This window comes from Triturus cristatus, chromosome 2_2 (genome assembly GCF_964204655.1).
Source record: "Triturus cristatus chromosome 2_2, aTriCri1.1, whole genome shotgun sequence".
NCBI classification, from domain to species: Eukaryota; Metazoa; Chordata; class Amphibia; order Caudata; family Salamandridae; genus Triturus; species Triturus cristatus.
Window position 1 is genome coordinate 429,226,249 of NC_140582.1, and position 22,545 is coordinate 429,248,793.

Consider the following 22,545-nt stretch of genomic DNA (forward strand, 5'->3'; position numbering starts at 1 on the left):
CTGTACAGCCAGATGCTATAAAGTAAGGTACAAGTACTTCTGGATAATAAATGTTTGAAAAGAAAACATGCCTCTATCAAGTAAGTGGTTTGATAAGTGAAAACCCACTAAAACCTTTAGAAATTTGTACCTGAACCTTCAAGGGAACTAATGATATATTTTAACACGGAACATATTTTTTTTTGTAGTTTTAAGTGGCTGGTTATATTCCATCATGGCAGCACACAAACATCTTCACAATGGTTACCTCCTAATGGGAGTTACACAGTGCATTTTCCAGGTGTTGGTTGGAACCAAGCTTCTTTCTGTCTACAAGGCAGTAAGGTAACAACACTTGCTAAACAGACTTCAGGTTCTCTGTACAGCCTGTGAAACAGGTCAATAGATTACTCAATTACAGATGACTCGCAAGGAAAGCAACAAGCATTTTCAGTGCAATAGGTCTCGCATTTATGCGAGTTTAAGCTATTGGCATTGTAAATGACAATGCCTTTTATTTATGTTTTAAAAATGAAAACAAAAGTAAAAGGCATTGTCATTTATAATGTCAATAGCTCAAACTTGCGTAAATGCGAGACCTATTGCATTGCAAATGCTTGTCTGTGTAAGCTGTGCTCCTGTAAGCTCTGCAGGGGTCGCCCTCTCACCTCCTTTTGTCTAAGTTGTGTGCCTGTAAGGTATGCAGGGGTCGCCCTCTCACCTCCTTGTATAAGCGGTGTGCCTGTAAGCTGTGCACACTGCCCCCTTTCTCGCCCTTAGCTTGTTTGAGTTGTATTATTGCCAGGTCTGTGTGACCCTCTCCCACCCTCTGTGCCTGAGGCCTGTTTACGGTAAGCTCTGCAGAGAGCGGTACCTCCGTCCCTATGGCCATTCTACTTCTCTGCTGTATAAGTAATACCTCGAGCAAGACTATAAAGCATAGGGCACAAACAAGACACTAATTCAACCCCTGCGCCTGTGTGGCTAGCCCTTGGGACAATGCGGGGCATGCTGTAACTGGGCCTACCGGAGGCAGTAGGGTAGACGGGCACTGGCACAGGCGGTCCTAATTTGGCAATAAAGTATATTTTTCTGTGTCAGCGTTCCGGCGGTATAGTTTAAAAACCACCAGCTGCTTCAGAGTTCCGCTCCCTCAGAGCATAAACACATTCCAGCCACATTACTAAATAACCACCCTCTGGATGCGCTGGCAGCCCTTTAAACATGCAGGTCACAGATGCAACTCAGTAAGTATAGAGACCCGGGTTACGTCACGGTGAGCTTCATTGAGGAGAGGAGCACGCCAGGAACATGTTGGAATGTGAAAAGTACTTCCTCTCAGCAACTTCCTGGTTCTGTTAAGGCTGTTTATGTGAATACAGTTTTGTGTGTTAACCCCTAAAAGACTTTAGTCAACACTGAAACACGTCCCTCATAAGCCATACAATAAACCAACACTGTTTTATTAATACCCTTCACCTAAAGCGCTTCGTAGCTTGCCAGGGACATGACGCGCTTCATTAATTCAGCTACAGTGCAGTGCGGAAAGTATAATTCTGCATTTCAAAATAATTTAAATCTGCGCACTTTGGACGCGTCAATACTGTGAACAGAGACGTAGGATGGGGAGCTGTAGATAGAACAGGCCATTTACTTGTTAATCTCGGCCAGAGTTTAAAACAAGATAGTAACGACAGCAGGAAATATAAGGAAATGAAGAAAAGCAAATGCTTTAACGTCGCATAAAGGGTAGTAAGCGCTACATAAATGGAACTAGAATACACGAAAATGGGAGCAACCGTGAGGAGTCTAAAGGTAAAACCATACTGGCTAAATGGAACGTTTACCTTGGAGGTTTGAAAGGAGCAGATCGGGGAGACATCAAAATTGCACCCTCGTGTTCTATTATTTACCAATTTCCGCATTTGGAATGTCACCTTTCCTAGCCGGTGTGCTTTCTGTTCTTAACGCGACTGCTGCTACGAGAGGATCCATCTGCTTCCGTGTACGTCATTAGCCCTCACTAATGACATCTCACAGCTCGTGGCTGCTTGTGACTAATCACTGCGGTAGTGAGCCAAAAGGACACTATTTGGGGAATGCGCATGCGATTTTTTTTGCTGCACTACCAATAAGGATGTAGTTTGCTTGTTTTTCCGTGTGCAATGAGGTTATCGCTTTGATTGGCAGTAAAGATTTGCTTGTCAAAGGCCATGTCCAATAGAACAGCCGAAAATGCGTCCACTGGTTTTCATCCGACCAATGAATGTGCAGTGTGGGCGGGGTGTGTACAAATGGCGAGCGGGATGGAGTAGTTGGTTCTTCGTGGGAGTATTGACAGCGAAGCAGGCAGCAGTGGTGTGCCCTATCTAGGGTAGCGTGCCCCGATCGTGGCGACAGTGATCGCGAGTGGAAGATGAGCGGGCCAAACAGGGAGATTCTCCGTGAGTACCGAGATCCAAGCGGCATTACTGTAATTGATCACGGGAACCGAGGTGCATGTAACAAAGTCGTGCGCATGCGCCGTAGGCACAGACTTTGCCTGAGAGAGTGCTATTAGTCCGCAAATAATTTTGTTACGCGTGCCCTGTTAACGCAGTCGTTTGACGGGGAAACAGCTGATGGAAGAAATCTTAAAAGTGACAAAAGGACAATTTGATAAAACAGCCGATCGGAGGTTGCGGTGAGGGGGGGGGGGGGGGGGGGGGCTTGGTCGGCAGCGGCGGGGTGTGTGCGCACGCGTGTGTCTCTGTGTGCGCGTCTGCGCAAGCGCGTTTCAGAAGCGCGTCCACAGGCCCCGATCGCTGCGCGTGCCCCGGTCTGTCCCCCTTGAGAGGCATCACGGCAACAATAGTTCTCGTTGGCAGCAGCGCTTTGCGCTGCAACGCCAGCGAGACCTAAAAATGCATATTTGAAGACTAAACAATAGTACCAAAATCTGTGAATTATTTGACTGCTGCCAGAATGATCTGGCTTTCTAACCTGACCTCCAGAGTATTATTCAGTCTTTCAAAATACTACTTTTAACTTCAAAGGCACAAAACTCCTCCTTTTCGAGGTAGACCATACAGGTATTATGAAAATGCTGTGCACCAAACTAAACTTTCTTGCTTGCCCATCAACACACCTTCAAAGCCTAAAGGAATTCAGATAAGCTTAGTCAATTATCTCCAAAAGTGATAAAAATAGGACTTTATAACTGCACTATGCAACAGTATTCCTCTGATTGCACGTAAAATAACGTAAGTTACCAACTTGGAACACAATACAACAAAAAGGTGCCCCTTCTACACAAAATAAAAACAATTTAAACCCAGCATTTTTTCTCAAATATGTGTATATGATTACATATGAGGAGGAGGGTCAATAATGGTCCACAAACAAAGTATAAAGACATGGACCGAGCAGCTAGCATTGGAGAATATGCCCCTTGATCTTTTCACAGCTTCAGAAACTAACTGTGTTGCCCATGATTTACATTTGTAGTCGCTAGAGTATGCAGATACTTTAACTTCAAACTACATTCTATCACTTAAACCTTGCTCTCTAACAGAAGTAGTCAAAGACACTTCACCATAAAGATATTGATTAATGTGTGTACAACATAACCCAAATAAAGTTTTTCAACAACATGTACAATTTAATATTAGCCTTGTTCGATAGGCAGACAAATATCCTTGTTGCACAACTTCATAGGCTTGCTTGACTGATTGCCTCCTTTTACACCAAAGAATGCCCTTGCAAACAGTGAAATTGATGAGTTAGGGTAAAGGATACTGGGAAGCTTGCCCAGCAGATTTGAAGTTGAAGAAAATGGTTAATTTGTGTAGCGTGTGGAACCAGAACTAAACTTTAAGCAACAGGCATACAGGTGCTCTGTCACAACGAGGATTAAATATCTTCAATTACTGACCAGTAATATAATCAAGGCGATAGGGCATCAAATACATTTAAGTTAGAAAACGAATTGTCTGGGATTCCAGAGCAGGCCTAAGGAAGTAAAATGTGTCACCCACTCAACAGTATTATGAATCCCCATCGGAGCTAAATGATGCAGAGGGCTGCATATTAAGGTGGTCTGCTTAGTTAACTGTGCAGTAATATTACCTACTTAATACATTAACTAGCAAAGAGACCATAGTCCATACAGTAACTCCGGCAGATGGCAACCTATGTTGGTACTATATGAAAACAAAGCTGAAAATATTGAAATCAGCCTTCCTAAGAAGGCCATTATCTAAAGACAAGCAAAAGACAGAGCTGTGAGGAGGTGGTTTCTAAATGCACTAGAGTAAATCCTCCAGAAGACAACTAGTTTCACTATGGCCTCTTGTACGGAAGAATGAGAATTTCTCCCAGGAATCTTTCACCTCATGCTTATATTTTGTTGCTCTCAAAACATTCTGTAAGTTATATCATAACCAGTTTGAGATTTGTTTAAATACTGTACTCACTAAATTGATTACCTAAAATGTAGACAACTTTGTGCCTGCCAAAATAGTATCCTACCCGATATTCGTTATTTTAAGGCCATTATTTGTTGCACACCATTCACCTGAAAATACAAGAAATGTTTGCATCTGCCCGATTATGATTAAAATAAAGATGATAAATACAGATGATGGGTTGCTATATATTAATGCTGATTTTTACACAAACTACAGAATGGAACAGTAAGGCTCCTGTCAAACACATCTCATAGTTATTCAAGACCAGCCCAAGTTAACATAAAGAACATTCACATTTGCTACCACTGTTGTTCCTAGAACACCCTCAAATAGTAATCTACAGAGTATGTTGGGGAAGCCCTGCCTCCATCTTCATGGTCCATTTCCAAAACAAAATGCACTAGTGTTGTCAAAGGCCTTCTAGAATGACTACTGAGCCGCTTTATTGGTCATAGAAGACTTTCCACAACAAGAAAGAGAATACAACATGGCAAACCTTACAGCTTATACCAAACATGGAAAATGGTAATCCGTAGGGAAACTTACCTTAAAATGAAATTCTGTGTGTAGGCTGTACAATACGTGGTCTACCGAAAAAGTTGCAATATGGCTTCTTCGTTGGGGGCCTAAATAGAACACATCCTTTTAGATGGTGAAAATGAATTGAAATACTCTTACTCTGCTCATTCTTTGCCAATCACACTGAGCTTAAGGCACGGGGATTTGGAAAGCTGGATATAAAAATGCAAGATAATGGGATTACAAATGACTGATCTTTAAAATGTTTGCCCATTATTTAAAAAAAAAAAAAAAGCCTAACCCATTCTTCACGTCATACACTTCCAATCATTGCACATAATATGAGCCTCTGCTGACATTTCAGCCTCAGGACTTTTCTTATTTTATTCCCTTTACTATGCTGATTTAAATAAAGATTAAGTAATTAGCAAAAAAGGCTGAAGAGACAGCTAGCTTTAACCGACAACTGCTTTTTGAAAAAGGTGGTAAAGGAAACTCATCTAAAATTAGATTTAATATAACAACGATGTGAAGGTACTTTCATGTCTTTTAGGCTAGTCCCGTCATGTAGACACCCCATTACCCATCCACACAACAATAACGATTCTAAACAGGTGACCTTTTACCTAGTAGCTGACTCCTGTCTCTTCGACACCAGACTCTCAGTTCCTGACGTACATAAACATATGCTCAGGCACGGTATAATTATTCTGTATAAGGGTCACCGCTTATTTCATCCTTGGCCAACATCCAGCTGTGCATGATCGCATTTGTTTGGAAAAACATTTATGATTGTTTTCAAAACATATTGATTCTAGAAGAGACCCTGGAGTGACCACTCTAGTATATATGACCCTTATTTCCCCCTGCAAATTAGAGGAGAATTCCTTCCAAGCGGACACGGGGTCCTGCATGCTGAATCTTCGACATGCAGCGGTCTGACACCCCTTACAGGGTGTCATCCTCGAAGCAGAGACGGGGTCCTTCGTTCTCAAACATCAGGTGAGGGGGATGGTGCTTCCCCAGAGGTTTCTTGGTTACATACATACATACATACACGCATATACATGCTACACATACAGGTCTGGCTAGGTACATTTAGGCAAATTACTTAGGGCGTGCATTTTAGGAACATGCAAGTGCTATTCTTTTTATCTGAACTGCTTCAGATCATCTTATTAGCACTAGGGTAGAAATGTATCTACTATTTACTGTATTGGTACTATCAATCTCTTTCTTATGCTATTGTCTCCTGATTGTCGCAGCACATGTTTTACACAAGGCTGTTGCCGGACCAATAAATTCTTATTGAAACGTCCTAATTGCCAACCTGTGTATTTTGTGAGAGAAAGCAAGCACGAGTGTCTGAGTGAAACGTACTGTATTCCACGATCCCTGAGGAATCAGGGTGGTCATGTTCAGTGGTTGCCAGAAACTACCTACACCACTGTAAGATACAGGGGGTGGTAGTGGCACTGTAGTGCTACCTGATCTAACGAACGACATATCCTGTGGGGTTGTCCGGAAACGGTTAGGACAGCAAGTCCTCAGCTTAGGTCATCCACAAAATGTGCAGGTCCTGGGGATTCCTAGGAACTACACGACAGTACCAGTAATAAAGCTGTACATTTTCAAATTTAAATAAAGCCCCAAAGATTATTAAAGTCCTGAACACCACCAAAAAGGGCCAAATTGTGTTTCGCAAAAGTATCAGATTCTTTGTAGCTATAAAAATATCTAAAAGGAACAGCAGTAGTAGCAAACCATTATATGCCTTCCATATTTGAACAAAGTAGTGCAATAACAACAAGCATTGGCAAAACCAATAGGTCTTGCCTTTGCAAGAGGTTATATTTGGGTTTTCTCTATTCTACAGTAGTTGTGTAGTTATTATGTGTTAATCAACTTGTCAGTATTTGTATAGCACGGCTTATCACCCTGGGGTGTATCCAGGCATTGGGGGTAGTTAGAGTTAGTCAAAGAGCCCGGTCACAAGTCCCTTCCTGAAGTGTCTGAGAGAGTGGGAGGTTCGGAGGTGGAGGTGGAGGTGGAGTTGGAGGTCGTACCAGGATTTGGCGTGGAGGTAGGCAGGAGAACGACCTCCACTGTGGCTCTGCCTTTTGCAAGGGACATATGCGAGGGAGGCGGATCGGAGTTGTCTGGATGGCTGGTGGAAAGTCAAGTGGTGGTTGATGTAGGAATATCTATTGTTGTGGAGGGCCTTGTAGGTGTGCATCAGAAGCCTGAATTGGCATTTCTTCTGGGTGGGGAGCCAGTGGAGGTTTCTGAGGTGGACGGTGATGATGGTCCATTTGGGGGAGGAAGAGGATGGGTTTGGCTGAGGTATTCAATATGGTCTGTAGACGTTTGAGGAGATGGGAGGTGGTTCCGGTGTAGAGTGCATTTCCATAGTCGAGTCGCTGGTGATGAAGGCCTGATTCACTCTTTTCCTGGTGCTGGCGGGATCCACCTGAAATGTTTTCGGAGCACGCGGAGGGTGTGGAAGAATGAGGAGGCTACCACTTTGACCTGGCAATTCATGGAGAGGGCACTGTCCATGATGATGCTCAGGTTGCAGACGTGGTTTGTGGGGGTAAGTGAGGGTCAGAGTGCTTTGGACCACCACATGTCATCCAATGGGAGGGGTTCTTTCCGAAGATGACCACTTCCATCTTGTCCATGGATCTCATCCATTCTGCGAAATTGGTCATGGCATTCTGGAAGTTGCCTGGTGGTGGCGGTGTCTTCCATGGAGAGAGGATGATTTGGGAATCGTCAGCTTATGAGATGATGTTGAGTCCGCGGGAACAGACGATGTCGGCCAATGTAGTCAAGTAGGCGGTGAAGAGGGTGGGACTGAGGGAGGCTCCTTGGGGCACTCTGCAGCTGATGCTCTTGGGTTCAGAGGTGTAAGGTGGTAGATGGATTTTCTGTGTACGTCCTGTGAGGAAAAGAGGTGATCCACTTGAGACAGTTTTCTCTGAAGCCGATGTGATGGGGTCTGGTGAGGAGGGTGTGGTGGGATAGGGTGTCGAAGGTCGCTGTGGTTAAGGAGGATCAGGGCTGCCGTTTTGGCCCGGTGGAGGATGGCTCTGATGTAGTCGGTTGCAGCGGTTAGGGCGGTCTCCATGCTGTGGTTGGAGCAGAAGCCACACTGGGTGGAGTCGAGTAGGTTGTTTCTTTCCAGGTGGTCTGTGAGCTGGCTTTCTCCAAGACCTTGGCCAGGAAGGGGAGCAGCGAGATGGGGTGATAGTTCTTGAGTTTGCTGGGGGCCAGTGGAGGGTTTCTTCAGGAGGGATTTGATCTCTGTGTGTTTCAAGGCATAAGGAAAGGTGGCAGAAGTGATGGATGAGTTGAGGATGTTTGGGAGTGTGCTGCAAATTTGCTCCTGTCCCAGGTTGAAGGCGTGGTGGGGACAGGGGTCTGTCGGTGCTCTGAAGTGGTTGGAGTGTTTTTAAGGAACAAGGGTACCCCAATATGTGAACCTGGGGTGATACAATGTAGGGGAATACAATGGTTCTTAATGGCCTATGAAGGTCCAGGGTAGCGAAAAGCCCTAGAGAGGGCAGGTGATTTTTTATAGGTACAGAGACTCAAAGGGGAGAGGGATAATTAATATAGAGAAATTAATTAATATAGAGAAGGGCCAAGAAGGTCAAATTATGACACTTATTTATTATACAATAGATGAAATCAAGTGCTCACATATTCAGTGACAAAAAGCGTGACGTGCAGGTGAGGGTGAACTTTAAAAGAGAACATCGCATTGGCAACAATTGTGAACCATTTTTTCTTAAATTAGTGTAAAGGGTTCAGGTTGCGTAAGGTCGACGACGTTTCGAACTCAGTTATTTGAGTTCATCTTCAGGACAAATGTGAGCATATGAAATCTAAACATAAAGGATACAATAAATACAAGTAACTCATAGGAAAAAGTATTAGGTAACTCATAATGACCCTTCAAAATATATGGCGCATCACAATCATGTAAATGAATGGTACATAATGCTCTCCAGAAAATGATGCAAAAAAAAAAAGGGCCACGTTTAGAGTGCCTAAGGGAGAGGATAAACATATCAAGAGTGAATCAGTGTACTCCAATACCAATTGACATATAATACTGTATGGAAGTATTCACATTAAGCTTATTCCGAAGCTACGGAACATGATCAACCAATCAGGGGATAGATATAATTTAAGAGTGCACTAACATAGTTTAGTATACTGAAGCACTCTATGAAGCGGAGACCTAGCGTTGCGCGAAGGAGGTTTTTGGCACTTACTTAGCATACGGAATGGATGATCACTTGCGGTGCAATTGTTAAGTTTAGCGAGTCATCGGAGTGGCCAACAGTTCAATGAGTGCCACGGGGGGTTGAGGCCTGGGGAGAAGGGGAATTAGGTGTAAAAACGTACTGCGTATCGCTTGTGAGGCTACGGGGCTGGGACAGAGTAAAGGTGACTTACTTGAAAGCCGCTGTGTCCGGAATCAACAGTATTATTTGGAAGGAGCGGTGTACTTCTAGTGCCAGGAAATGAATCTGAAAGGAAGCGGGCGTGATTAGGAAGGGCGGACATGGCGGCCGCCGGGGAGGAGGAAGGCTAAGTATAGAGAGAGGGTTACTTACTCGTGGTATCGGCAACAGGGTCCAATCAATGGGAGTCTCAAGGGGGGGTCTGTTCACGTGTTAATCCGTGCTGCGACTGAGGACGGGCCCGGGAGCAAGGTGAATATATTACAGGTGGTTGCCGTGGTTACGAAAAGGGGAGGCAGCTGCGTGCGCTATCACGCGTGTGAATCTATCGGCCATGGGGTGGCCCGGGACATGCCTGATCACATTAGGCTGGGGCTGACACGGGAGCATGCGTGTGGGAGCAAATTAACAGATTTTGAAAAAAGGGGGGGGGGCACGTGTGTGTGAACTACACGTGAAGGAGAGTTAAACTCCTGGGCAGTGTAGGAAAACATGAGTACAAGCGCTTATATGTAAAAGTTAACAGCATCGAGAATGAAGCAAATGGGCGCTGAATTACATGGTGTAAGGCGTTGCAATGTAAACACTTGCTGCATTAAGATGGAAACACAAAGGCGATGCCAAACAGTAGAAGAGATACTGAAGGAGGTCTTGAATCAAAATAAATTAAAGAATTAAATGCAATACATTACGCGGTCTCATAGCTAGGGTATAGCAAAAATACAATTATGTAGAGGTACAAACTGGGATTGAGTTTACAGATGGGTTGGCATATCTTGCCGGAAGAACTGTTTATCAGTCATAAGCTTTTATTCGATATGCAAGATATCTTGTAAGCACATAAAAAATACAATAGACACATAAAAATCACAGTTACAAGAAGCCAGTATGAAAAACATAAGAATATAAAAAAGGGCATAAATTTCCCATAATAAATTATCTAAAAAAGAATTAAACAGCTACTGACAATCTCTTGCAGCGAATGAGCCAGGACCACTTTAAAAATTTCGCAATTCCACACACAAAAAGGGGGAAAGTGTCCGTCGTTAAAATGCGCAGGGCCTCAAGGTGACTACGTGTGCCCATATTGCGACAGAGGGGTTTCAACCAGACACCCCTGGGCCTTGCATAATCCGGGCAAGCAAATAAAACGTGTACAATAGTCTCAACCTTGCTAGGGCAACATGCACAATTGGGAGAAATGCGGGGCACAGGTGACCAACTCGATACCAATGCACCTAGGGGGAGGCATCCAACTCTGAATTTGAAATAAAGGGCTCGGTAATAAGGGAGAGTTATCAAGTCCAGGTAGGGTTCAAAAGCCACAGTGTCTTTAATTTGCAAAAAGGCGACAGTCGACTTGCAGTGGTTGGAGGTTGTATTTAGCCGCTCCGCACACCAGTTCCAATAATGCGCCTTGACAACTTCTTTTGTAGGGGCTGAACGTGATGACCAGCAGCCTCCTAGACCGACATTCTCCAAGAGCTTTTTGGTATCTCTAAGCCACTTTATTTTGGCCCAGCCCCCCAGACTCATAATTTCTCCCAAGGCATCAGCATAAGATTTCAATTCTTCACCCCTCCAGATTCTTGTCCATAACAAAAGCGGGCGAAGCTGGGCCTGGTCTTTAATATTTTTGCAGCCCATGTCCAACCGGACAGGTACGGATGGAGTACTCAGGGGAACGGAGATAAGAGATTTCAATAACTTACTCTCCGCTGTCTCTAGATCTTTCAAACAGCAATGGCCCCACAGTTCTGCCCCATACAAGGCTGATGACACTACTTTAGCCTTGTAAATGTCAACTACTGGGGTGAGTGATCTTCTTGGAGAGGCCCTGAACTCCCTCATAAGGGCACCTCCCACTCTCCTATGGCTGAGGACCATTTTATCAATATGACTAACCCAGGACATCCTATCCGTAATCCGGATACCCAGGTAGTCAAATTCGGCTACTTTCTCTAGGGGTGTCGAATTTAGAGTCGGGGGGCGGCCCAGTTTCTTAGGAGGATTTAGGACTAGATATTTTGTTTTATCCACGTTTATTGTTAATCCTCTTGCATCACAGAACTCCTGAAATCGTGTTAGTAATTTCTGGAGACCTTGAGGGGTCTTCGAAATCAGGAGCGTGTCGTCCGCAAATAGCAGGGTGGGGATCCGGACTCCACCGAGACAGGGGGCGTCGGCTGGTTCTTGCTGGAGATGTTTTACCACCCCATTCACATAAAGTGAAAATAGGGTTGGAGCCAAAACGCAGCCCTGCCTTACGCCCCTAGAGACTGGAATCTTCTCAGTAAGTTCACCGTTTTTACCCCAGCGGACCTGGGCAAAGGTATGGGCGTGAAGGTTGATAAGAAGTGACAAGATGTAAGGGGGTAAGCCCAGCTCGAGAAGTACCCTCCAAAGATCTTCTCGGGGGACTAGGTCAAAGGCAGTCTTCAGGTCTATAAAGGCCAAATAAAGGCTGCCCTTGCCCAGTTCCACCACCTTCCACCCCAGTAATATCAGCCTAAACACCTGCTCAATTGTCCCCATTCCGACCCGAAAACCTGCCTGAAAGTCTGAAAGAATTTTATTCTCCTCCACCCAATGGAGGATCCTTCCGAGGATAGCTTTACCTGCTATCTTTTGGGTGGAGTCGATCAGACTTATGGGTCGGTAATTACCTGGAGCTTCCCTGCACCCTTTTTTATAAACTGGGACCACCACCGCCCCTTTCCAGGATTCAGGTACTGCCCCTCCCATCATGATGTCGTTAAGTAGCGCTGCTATGACCCGTGCCCATTCAGCTGGGTATGCCCTCATAAGGTCTCCCGGGAGGCCATCGGGACCCGCAGCCTTGCGTGGGGCTACCCACCCTATAACCCCCTCAAGTTCTAGCGGAGTAAAGAGGTCGTAGGCATGAGGTTCAATTATATGCGTAAGAGCCATCCCCGCATTACAATCCCCTTCTGGAGGGAGGTATAAAGACCCAAAGTGCTTTACCCAGCTTTGTGGCGGGATGTTACAGGGTCTCATAAGTGCATCGGGGTTTTTCCGTGCACTTATAAGTTTCCAAAATGCCCTTGGGTCTCTACTTTTGCTGGCCTGGAGCAGGTCATCCCAATATTTATCTTCCCACTCCCTCCTGGCTAGTTTAAGAGAGTTATTGTAGGCCCTCCTTGCTTCCTGTATCTCAAGACGGGACTTAGCTTTAATCGCCTCAACTAACTTAGCCTTAAGAACCCTACATGGTTGGGAATACCAACCCTCAGGGGGTTTTTTAGAGAGTTTATTACCCAATTTATTATGATGAAGGGTAAAGACATTAGTCAAGGCATCAGTCAGGGAGACAAAGAGCCCACTCACTCTACCCACACCTTCCGACGATGTTCCAAGGTTTAGTACTGTATGGTTTAGGAGAGATTTTATTTCTTCTACCTTCCCCTCTGATAAAACCAGTTTGGCCCATTTAATTCGCCTGCCACAAGGGGAGACTTCCGATACCTCAGGTGGTGCTGCTACTTGATTTATAGGGACCTTACTTGAGTGACGCCACCACTGAGCCATACTTAAAGAAAGCGGGTTATGGTCGCTTTCAACCGAGGGGACCACCTGCATGTCCCTTACATAGGGCCAAAGACACACGTCTACTAAGAGATAATCTAACCTAGAGGTATGTCCGGGCCTATTATACGTGTGAGCACCCAGCCTATCCGAGGGTGTCCTCCCATTAACAGCCCTTAGATTGAATTCAAGGCTCAGGGAGTATAACTGAAGCGCCACTTCTGACCACCTCTTGATCGGTGGGATTTCCAGAGCCGGAATCCCCCACCTAGTGTCCTCCTCTTCTTGGTCGAGGGAGACGTCCGAACCCAAAGGCTCGAACGTACAGTTCATGTCACCTGCAACCAGTGTACAAGACTTATGTGGGGTGTTGTTTAACAAAGTCTCGAGTAATGATATTATAGGAGACTTTCTCCCGCCCACGGTTCCCCGGGCATAAACATTATAAACGTTTAAAACAACTCTCCCCCTTCGGTCTATTAAAGTTATGTTTTGAATGTCAGGAGAACCTGTGGGGAAATCCATAATTCTGCAATCGAGAGATGCCGCAACCCAGATAAGGAGGCCACCGGCTGGGCGCCCCCTCCCTGAAGTTGAGACATGCGCAGAGGAGAAATAGGAGGAAAAACCCACCCTGTGGACCGGCACACAACTCCATGTCTCTTGGAAGAGGCACAGAGAGTGCTCGTCAACCTGCGTAGTAAAGTCAGCCAGGGGCAGCTTTCCTGCAATCCCCGCGACATTCCAGCTGAAAACCTTAAAGACAAGGTCCGTCACAGCCGGAGTGCTGCAGGGCACCGGAATGTCCCCGCCTGTAGAGCTCTTCGGGAAAACGTGAGGACAGCAAGGGTCTTGCAAGGTGGGTGTAAGGTCACCTATCCCACTTGCAGGCTTACTTTTGCTAAGTGATAATATTTCCACTGAATCTACTCTCTGCCCAACTTCCAGTCAAATGGGTCCCGCTGAACACAAATGTTTCTCCCTGGAGACCCCTGAAAACCCATTCCTATTCTGATCAAGAACAGGGGGACTTAAGCCTCGACCGGTAGAGTCAATGATTTGCCTGGGGTAAAAGAAGGAAAGGTCTACCACTTTAACCCCCGGGACCCCCATATTAGGAACAGGGGTACAAATTGATGGTACCACTCTTGGATCTTGGAAATTTACAATTATACAGTCCCCCTCCTGTGTTTTTTCTCCGTGTCCAACCCAGTCCACTCTACGAACACTCAGTATAATGCCATCCACACCTAGCGGGATTGGCTTATTTGCCTTTAGCCAGTGGATACACTTATTCTTAAGTGATTGATGATTTTCCCACTGGCCGTCTTTTAAAGGAGGCACATTAACCATGACTGCCGCAAAGGGTTGACAGTCTGGTGGAAGATTTACTGGGGGAATTTGACTCACTTGTTTGCTTGGGGCAGGTGTAAGGGTCGATCTGGTGATAGGATGGGGGACGGACCTAAGGGATTTCTCTAAGGCTAACCTGCTAGAGTTGGTGCAAGCCCCTTGTTTTTTAGGAATTTCCATTATACGACTCACTACCTGTGGTTGCTTCTGTCGGGGAGACTTAGGTTTATTTTTATCGGGCACTATCTGGGATTGAGGACCCTTTTGCAAAAGTCCTGCTTTGGGACTTGGAATGGATGTGGAAGCTGTAGTAGATGGGCTATTAGAAGCTCCCTTCTCACAACATAGTGGATGCTTAGAGGCTCCCTGAGATGAAGGCACGTTTCCGGTTGCGACCAAGTTCTTAGCTTCGGTCACTCTACTTGTTTGTTTAACTGCTACTTTAAGTGCGTGAAAGCCGTCATGGGGTGGCCCGGGACATGCCTGATCACATTAGGCTGGGGCTGACACGGGAGCATGCGTGTGGGAGCAAATTAACAGATTTTGAAAAAGGGGGGGGGGGGCACGTGTGTGTGAACTACACGTGAAGGAGAGTTAAACTCCTGGGCAGTGTAGGAAAACATGAGTACAAGCGCTTATATGTAAAAGTTAACAGCATCGAGAATGAAGCAAATGGGCGCTGAATTACATGGTGTAAGGCGTTGCAATGTAAACACTTGCTGCATTAAGATGGAAACACAAAGGAGATGCCAAACAGTAGAAGAGATACTGAAGGAGGTCTTGAATCAAAATAAATTAAAGAATTAAATGCAATACATTACGCGGTCTCATAGCTAGGGTATAGCAAAAATACAATTATGTAGAGGTACAAACTGGGATTGAGTTTACAGATGGGTTGGCATATCTTGCCGGAAGAACTGTTTATAAGAGGGTCCTGTATTCATCCAGAGTGTTAAGCCCATGTTCGATGCTGCGGCATTTGAAAATCCATTTACACTCCATGCGGTTAAGGATTTGTTGTTGGTTCCCTCCTCGGTTGTTAGGATGTAGGGTTTCAATCACTTGCCAAGTGAAATCAGTTTCAGAGTGTCCTTTGTCCAAAAAATGTTCCACCAGTGGTGCCGTTTGTATTTTGCAGCGAATCCTACTTCTATGTTGAGAGATCCTTGTCCTGATTTTCTGCGTGGTTTGTCCGATGTAGAGTAGTTGGCACGGACATTTTATACAGTAGACCACATTTTGTGAATTACAGTTGGAAAAGAACTGTAAAGTGTGTTTCATGCCATTAAATTCAAAATACTTGGTGTTACATGTGGAATCACATGACATGCAATTGTTACATTTATAGTGGCCCTGTAAAGGCGGGAGACCAAGAAAAGAGTGTAGGGTATTGTCCTTGTGTGTTGGGTTTTGTGCCCTGACTAGGTGGTCCTTAATATTGCGTCCTCTTTTGAAAGCAAAAAGCGGGGTTCCTGTGTTCAGCTCTAGAGGGCCTAGTACTGACCAGTGTTTTTTTTATCATTTTGGTGAGTTTATTGCTGACTGGGCAGAAAGTAGTCACACATGTGATCTTGGTGAGGGGTGTTCTCTCTTTCGGTTGTAGTAGAAATTCACGATGTGAATACCAAGCTCGTTTCATTGAGTGTTTAACTAGTCGTCTAGGGTAGCCCCGGTTAGTGAGTTTTTTGCACAGGATTTCAGCCTCCAGGAAAAAGTCCTCTTTGAATTTGCAATTTCTGCGAATTCGGAGAAATTGTCCGTAGGGAAGACCGTCCCTCAGTGCTCTAGGATGACAGCTATCATATTGCAAGATTGTATTACGCTCTGTCGGTTTTCTGAATAAGGTAGTGTAGAGTTCGCCATTTAAGCTCTTGACAGTGACGTCTAGATAATCAATATTGGTGTTGTCAAAATTGTAGGTGAATTTGAGATCAGTCTGGACGTTATTCAGCCACGTGCAGAACAATTCGAGTTCTGTTTCGGTGCCAGACCAAATCATAAACACGTCGTCTATGTACCTGCGCCAAACCCGGATTTTATCTAGAAATGGGTCAGTACTGTTGAGAATGATATTGGTCTCAATGTCATCAACAAAGAGTATAGCAAAATTAGGGGCAAAAATGGCCCCCATCGAAGTACCTTTACATTGTCTATAGTACTGATCTTGGAACATAAAGTAGTTTCTGGTAAGGGCTATTTCCAGGAGTGAAATGATAAACTCTGTGGGGACCTGATGAGGCGCTGGACGAAGGTTAAGGTGTTTCTTGAGGACTTCTGTCCCTTTGTCTTGGGGGATGTTGGTATATAGTGATTCGATGTCAAGAGTGACAAGGAGTTCTGTTTGGGGGTCAAAGGGTTGGGATTCAATCAGATTAATAAAATGTGTGGTGTCTTTTACATATGTGGTGGTGTCTTGTACCATATTCTTTATAAAGAAGTCAATATACTTCCCTAAAGGTTCCAGAATCGAACCACAGCCGGATAGGATGGGTCTGCCTGGTGGTATTTCCAGATTCTTGTGGATCTTGGGGAGGGTGTATAGGACCGGGGTCCTGGGGTTTTTGCAGTTGAGAAAGGTGAATTCATGTTTACTAATGTAACCTTCTTCTAGAGCCATTTTGGTAATCGTGAGGATGAGATCACTGATGTCTTGTAGGGGGTTGCGCATTAGACGTTCATAGTGAGATGTGTTATTCAGTTGGCAGTGAATTTCGTTATCGTAGGCGGTTTTGTCCTGTAGGACGATACCACCTCCCTTGTCACAGGGTTTTATAACCACATCGTCCAGGTTTTTTAGAGTGTCAAGGCTGTGTCTTTCTTCTAGACTAACATTAAAAGGTGTGAACCTGTAGTTAGTTTTTATTTCATTGAAGTCTTTGAGTACAAGGTGTTCAAATGCAATGACTTCCGGGGGCATAGAGCCACTTGGCGGGTTAAATGTGGACTTGGGTCGTAATCCTGTACTGTCAGTTTTGGTGGTTGTCTCTTTATCCTGGAAAAATACATTCAATCTTACTTTTCTAAAAAACTGAAGAATTTCGGTATGGATGTTGAACCAGTTAGGTTTATCCGTAATGACAAAAGACAGGCCTCTGCTGAGTAGGGCAATATCAGTAGAAGCCAGTTGGTGTTTGGATAAGTTAAAAATAGGCATTAGGTCTGTCCCAGCCCCGTAGCCTCACAAGCGATACGCAGTACGTTTTTACACCTAATTCCCCTTCTCCCCAGGCCTCAACCCCCGTGGCACTCATTGAACTGTTGGCCACTCCGATGACTCGCTAAACTTAACAATTGCACCGCAAGTGATCATCCATTCCGTATGCTAAGTAAGTGCCAAAAACCTCCTTCGCGCAACGCTAGGTCTCCGCTTCATAGAGTGCTTCAGTATACTAAACTATGTTAGTGCACTCTTAAATTATATCTATCCCCTGATTGGTTGATCATGTTCCGTAGCTTCGGAATAAGCTTAATGTGAATACTTCCATACAGTATTATATGTCAATTGGTATTGGAGTACACTGATTCACTCTTGATATGTTTATCCTCTCCCTTAGGCACTCTAAACGTGGCCCTTTTTTTTGCATCATTTTCTGGAGAGCATTATGTACCATTCATTTACATGATTGTGATGCGCCATATATTTTGAAGGGTCATTATGAGTTACCTAATACTTTTTCCTATGAGTTACTTATATTTATTGTATCCTTTATGTTTAGATTTCATATGCTCACATTTGTCCTGAAGATGAACTCAAATAACTGAGTTCGAAACGTCGTCGACCTTACGCAACCTGAACCCTTTACACTAATTTAAGAAAAAATGGTTCACAATTGTTGCCAATGCGATGTTCTCTTTTAAAGTTCACCCTCACCTGCAAGTCACGCTTTTTGTCACTGAATATGTGAGCACTTGATTTCATCTATTGTATAATAAATAAGTGTCATAATTTGACCTTCTTGTCCCTTCTTGGCCCTTCTCTATATTAATTAATTTCTCTATATTAATTATCCCTCTCCCCTTTGAGTCTCTGTACCTATAAAAAATCACCTGCCCTCTCTAGGGCTTTTCGCTACCCTGGACCTTCATAGGCCATTAAGAACCATTGTATTCCCCTACACTGAAGTGGTTGGAGGCCATAATCGCTGTGGTGAGCGGTGTCCAGTCAGTTACGTGGCTGTGGGAGTTGTCAGTGTATCAGGAGGTGGGTGAGGTCGGTTTGCTGGGGGTCAAAGTTGCTGTAGATGTCTGCTATCTTGTTGTGGAAGTAGTTCGCCAGGGAGTCACAGAGAGCTTGGAAAGGGAGAATCGTGTTCTCAGTGGCTGACAGGCAGGAGAATTAATTCTCCAACGGTACTGAAGAGTTCTTTTGTGTGACTGGCGCTGGCCTCAATGGTGGTGTTTGCAGAGGGTACCCTTGAGGGTGGTGAGGTCACAGTAGTTCCTGCTGGAGCACCAACGTGTTGGTGCAGCTGGAGATCCATTCAGAGAAGTTACAACGTCTAGCTCAAGGTTGCTGGTGATGTGTGTTCTGGTGGTTTTGAGGGCGGCAGAACGTGGAGATACTGCGATGGCGCAGTGGTCGATGCTGTGGTCTGTCCAGGTGAGTTTGATTGCGTAAGTGAATCTGTCACTTTCTGAAAAAGATTGGGTCCAAGGTGTGTCCTGCGCGGTGAGTAGGGCTGGTGAAGTGAGTCAGATGTTGCTCATGCTTTTCAAGAGGTTGACGGAGTTGGTGTAGCCGAGGTAGAAGTTATTACCAAGGAAGATGTAGTGTTTGTAGCCTATTGCCGGGGGGGGGGGGGGGTGGGGGGGGGGGGGGGGGGGAAGGGAGAGGGTGAAATTGGAGATGGCTTCACAGAATCTGGGGCAGTAGCCCAGAGGTCTGTAGGTTAGGGTTCCTCTGATGGTGGTGTTCGCATTGATTCGGAAGTTGATCTGCTCCATGATTGATGAGGTGTTGTCTTAAATGGTGGTGCACTGGAGGGTCTCCTTATGGATGATGGCGATGCCTCCTTCGTGGTTTTTGGTACCGTCTTTGTGTATCATCTTGTAGCCAGTGGTGTTGCGGTCAGGATATCAGGTGTTGAGGATACTGTGCGCCAGGTCTCAGTTATGAACATCACATCGAAGCTGGAGGTGGTGATGGTGTCCCAAATCTCTGTGGCATTCTTTCAGAGGGATCGGGAGTTGAGTACCATACATTGGATCTGGCCCGACGGGTTGGAGGTTGGCTGTGTGGGTGTAGTGAGGGTTACGGTGTCGCAGGTAAACTGGCATCGGTGGTATGTAAAGGGTCCTTCCGTGTGTCTCAGGCGGAAATGCAGCAGTTGCTATTGCATCTCTTGGAGGTCAGTGCTAGGAGTTTGGCCGAGGTGTAAAAATTGGTGGCAGGAGATCCAGGGTTTCTGGAGCTGGGAGCCATACAGGCGCAGATGGTCGTAGACGGGCTTGCCTTTGACATGCCGGCGGCACAGCGTCCTCCATAAGTAGCCTGGGAGGAGCCATGTCTGGTTGCTTAATGGACTAGTGCATCCACTACAGGGGTCTGTGTTCGACCTCATGGTCACAGGTTCTATTCCTGGCAGGTCCAATCAGCCTTTAATCCTTTCTGAGGTCCATAAAATGAGTAGCATTGAGTTGGGTAACAATAAACATCTGTTATTCAGCGCCAAGATGCCCCTTTGGGGATGAACGTGCGCTTTACAAATACACTGATTATGTTTTTGTGTTAGGGGCCAGCAGGGAGGCGGGAGGATGGAAAACAAGCAAGAAGCAGGAGCGCGAAAAACGGCGACTCAGTAAAGTCAGTAAAGTACAAACAGCACAACAACGAGGGGCTAGTCAACAACAGAGAAAATCAGTGTCAAGTGAAGTACCAAATAAAATACTTGCACAAAATACAGTAAGGAGCTGGGCAAAAGACAAGTCACAATGGCATGCAACACAATAACAATAGCAGCAGTGGTAGGCTAGAACAAAACCTAGGAGGGCCTCGAGGGCTGGGGCTGAAGAGTCGCACATATTTCACGGTGTTATTCCAACAGCCACAGGGAGTGGCGCACAAGACCAGGGTCAAGGGCTAACCTAATAAAATTGTTTTGCAGATCAAGTGATGTAGGTTGGGTGTTTAGTCTGCCTCTGTAGACCTACTGGCTTCGGAAATGTTTTTGTTGATGTTAGCCAGCTGAATCATTAATGTCCAGCCCTACCTCAATGGCATTGGAAACCATTTCTGCGGATTACATAAGCTCCCTTTGGCAGGTGTACAGAGAGCTATAGTACATGCTTTTGTTAAGCCACTTTAGCACAGCACACATAGGCTTGTTCCATTCAGTGCAGAAGTTGTATGAATAAGGTATTTATATATAAACCTACATGAAAGGCAGTGGAGCTCTGTATATTGTCATGGCAGAGCCATCTCAACATATGATAGAAGTGGTAGCTGGTTTGTGAAGTATTGCGGATGAGGTTTCAAGTGAAAGTGTGTATCGATGTCTGTAAATCAATGCCCTCGGGCAGAATCGTCTCTGCACAACCCGTCGGGTAACTGGAGTCATATGACGCAGCATGAAGAAGATGAAGTGACTGCTCGCATACCTGCTTTCCTTGTTCCTGAACATTAACTTTAGGAACACAGAGAGCAGCCGCAAGACTGTGTATTAACAGTTTCTTTTATAAAGTACATAGCTGTAAAGTTTTGTGTTTGCGTATATGGTTGAGATAATTATTGTTCCTCTTTGTGATGATTGGTGGTCTCAAATGCGAGTTTAGCGCTCCAGTGGAAGCAGTTGTAACGAGGAGCAGGGAAGCTAAAGCGGGACATAGAGAAGGAGACGAAAAGAGCGGCAGACAACGCGAAGGGCAAGCAGCGATGAGGAGGGGGTGGGTAGAACGAACAGACGTCCTCAGAAAACAGCAATTGTGTTGAGACAAATGGACAAGATTTACAGAGAGGTTTACAAAAACAGCACTAAAAGCCACAACACTCCAAAGAAACAAAAAGGGAACCTTTCCATAACACGACTCAAAGAAACGACAAAAAATTGTGCGCATACACGAACTGAAATAGACTAAAGTGAAAGGATACAAGTAATAGGCCTCTGCTAAGTGGGAGGGAGCAAGAGAGAGGAAAAAGGGACACAAAAAAAAAAACACACATAATGCCCACACAGAAGCAAGCCTTTTGGAAGAACATGCAAAGAAATAATCAAAAGCAAGGGGCATGCTGTACGCCCACATAGTGGATACAGGGAGTCTCGAAGAGACAGGGCATGTGCTGCCTAGCCGAGACCTAAAAATTAACACTTTTCAAGGTAATACATATAGATAACAAATAAAGGCAGGCAATTAATATAGATGTAAGCTATTCACTAAACAAACATGAAGTAGATCGTAAACAAATGGTTTCCAGGTACAATTTTCTACTATATCAATAATGCATGGGCATAAGTAAATGGAAAGCCCTATTAACTTCAATGATACACCTTATCAGTAATCACGGGGCTGAGGAATTTGATAAAATATCTACGTGTCCAAGGGATGAAAAGCTTCTTTTGGTCCCATGCCGAAAGTTGCAAATGATGGCAGCACCACTCTCATTATATAAAATCTCTGATAATAACTTTTGTGTTTATGAAGGAGCTCATGGTATATCAGGGTTTGGATTCCGGCAAGGTTCGGATTTTGCCATTTTTCTGCAAATATATATAGAGCAGATTAGGAGTTGAACAGAGTGCACCAGAATTTGCGAGAAAACCCGGCTGTTTAAATAGACAGAATATCTGGCCAGCAAAACTGCTTTGGGAATTGGCTGCATTGTGCTGGGAGCCATTTTCCAGCCCAACCTCAGACATGCCTCTGTGGGAGCCTATAATGCACCCCCTGCCAAACTACAGTTTCTCCTGTCCTACCCCAACCACCTCACCAGCCAGCTGCTTCCCGCATGACTGCCAAGAGCAAGTGATAAATGTGCTTGAAAATTCCCACAGAAATAGGAATATTGTATACAATTCCGCTCAGTAAAACCAGGTCTGTAGGGTAATTCCCCATTCCAAATGATGGGTAAATGCCTGGTACTGATAGGGTCTTACTCTATGAACACTATATAAACAAATTTCCTGGCAAACACTCATCTTTCGCAGATAATGGAGCCTTAATGTTGTACTGTAAAATGAAAGTCAAAGGGTTTGTGCTATATTGGTTTGGACCTACTTAGCAAGTAAAAC

The 22,545-nt window shown here is 44.9% G+C and overlaps 1 protein-coding gene across 8 annotated transcripts in view; it reads right to left on the reverse strand.

Moving 5' to 3' along the window:
* The window catches only part of ELF2 (E74 like ETS transcription factor 2), a 593,917-nt gene that overhangs the window by 547,304 nt on the left and 24,068 nt on the right, over positions 1 to 22,545 (reverse strand). For 4 of the 8 annotated variants that reach the window (XM_085641515.1, XM_085641512.1, XM_085641517.1 and 1 more), the window contains exon 2: positions 4,974 to 5,053. The exons of the other annotated variants lie outside the window; for them this stretch is intronic. The gene's annotated coding sequence lies outside the window, so the exon portion shown is untranslated. The remainder of the gene's footprint in view (positions 1 to 4,973; positions 5,054 to 22,545) is intronic. 8 annotated transcript variants of the gene reach the window in all.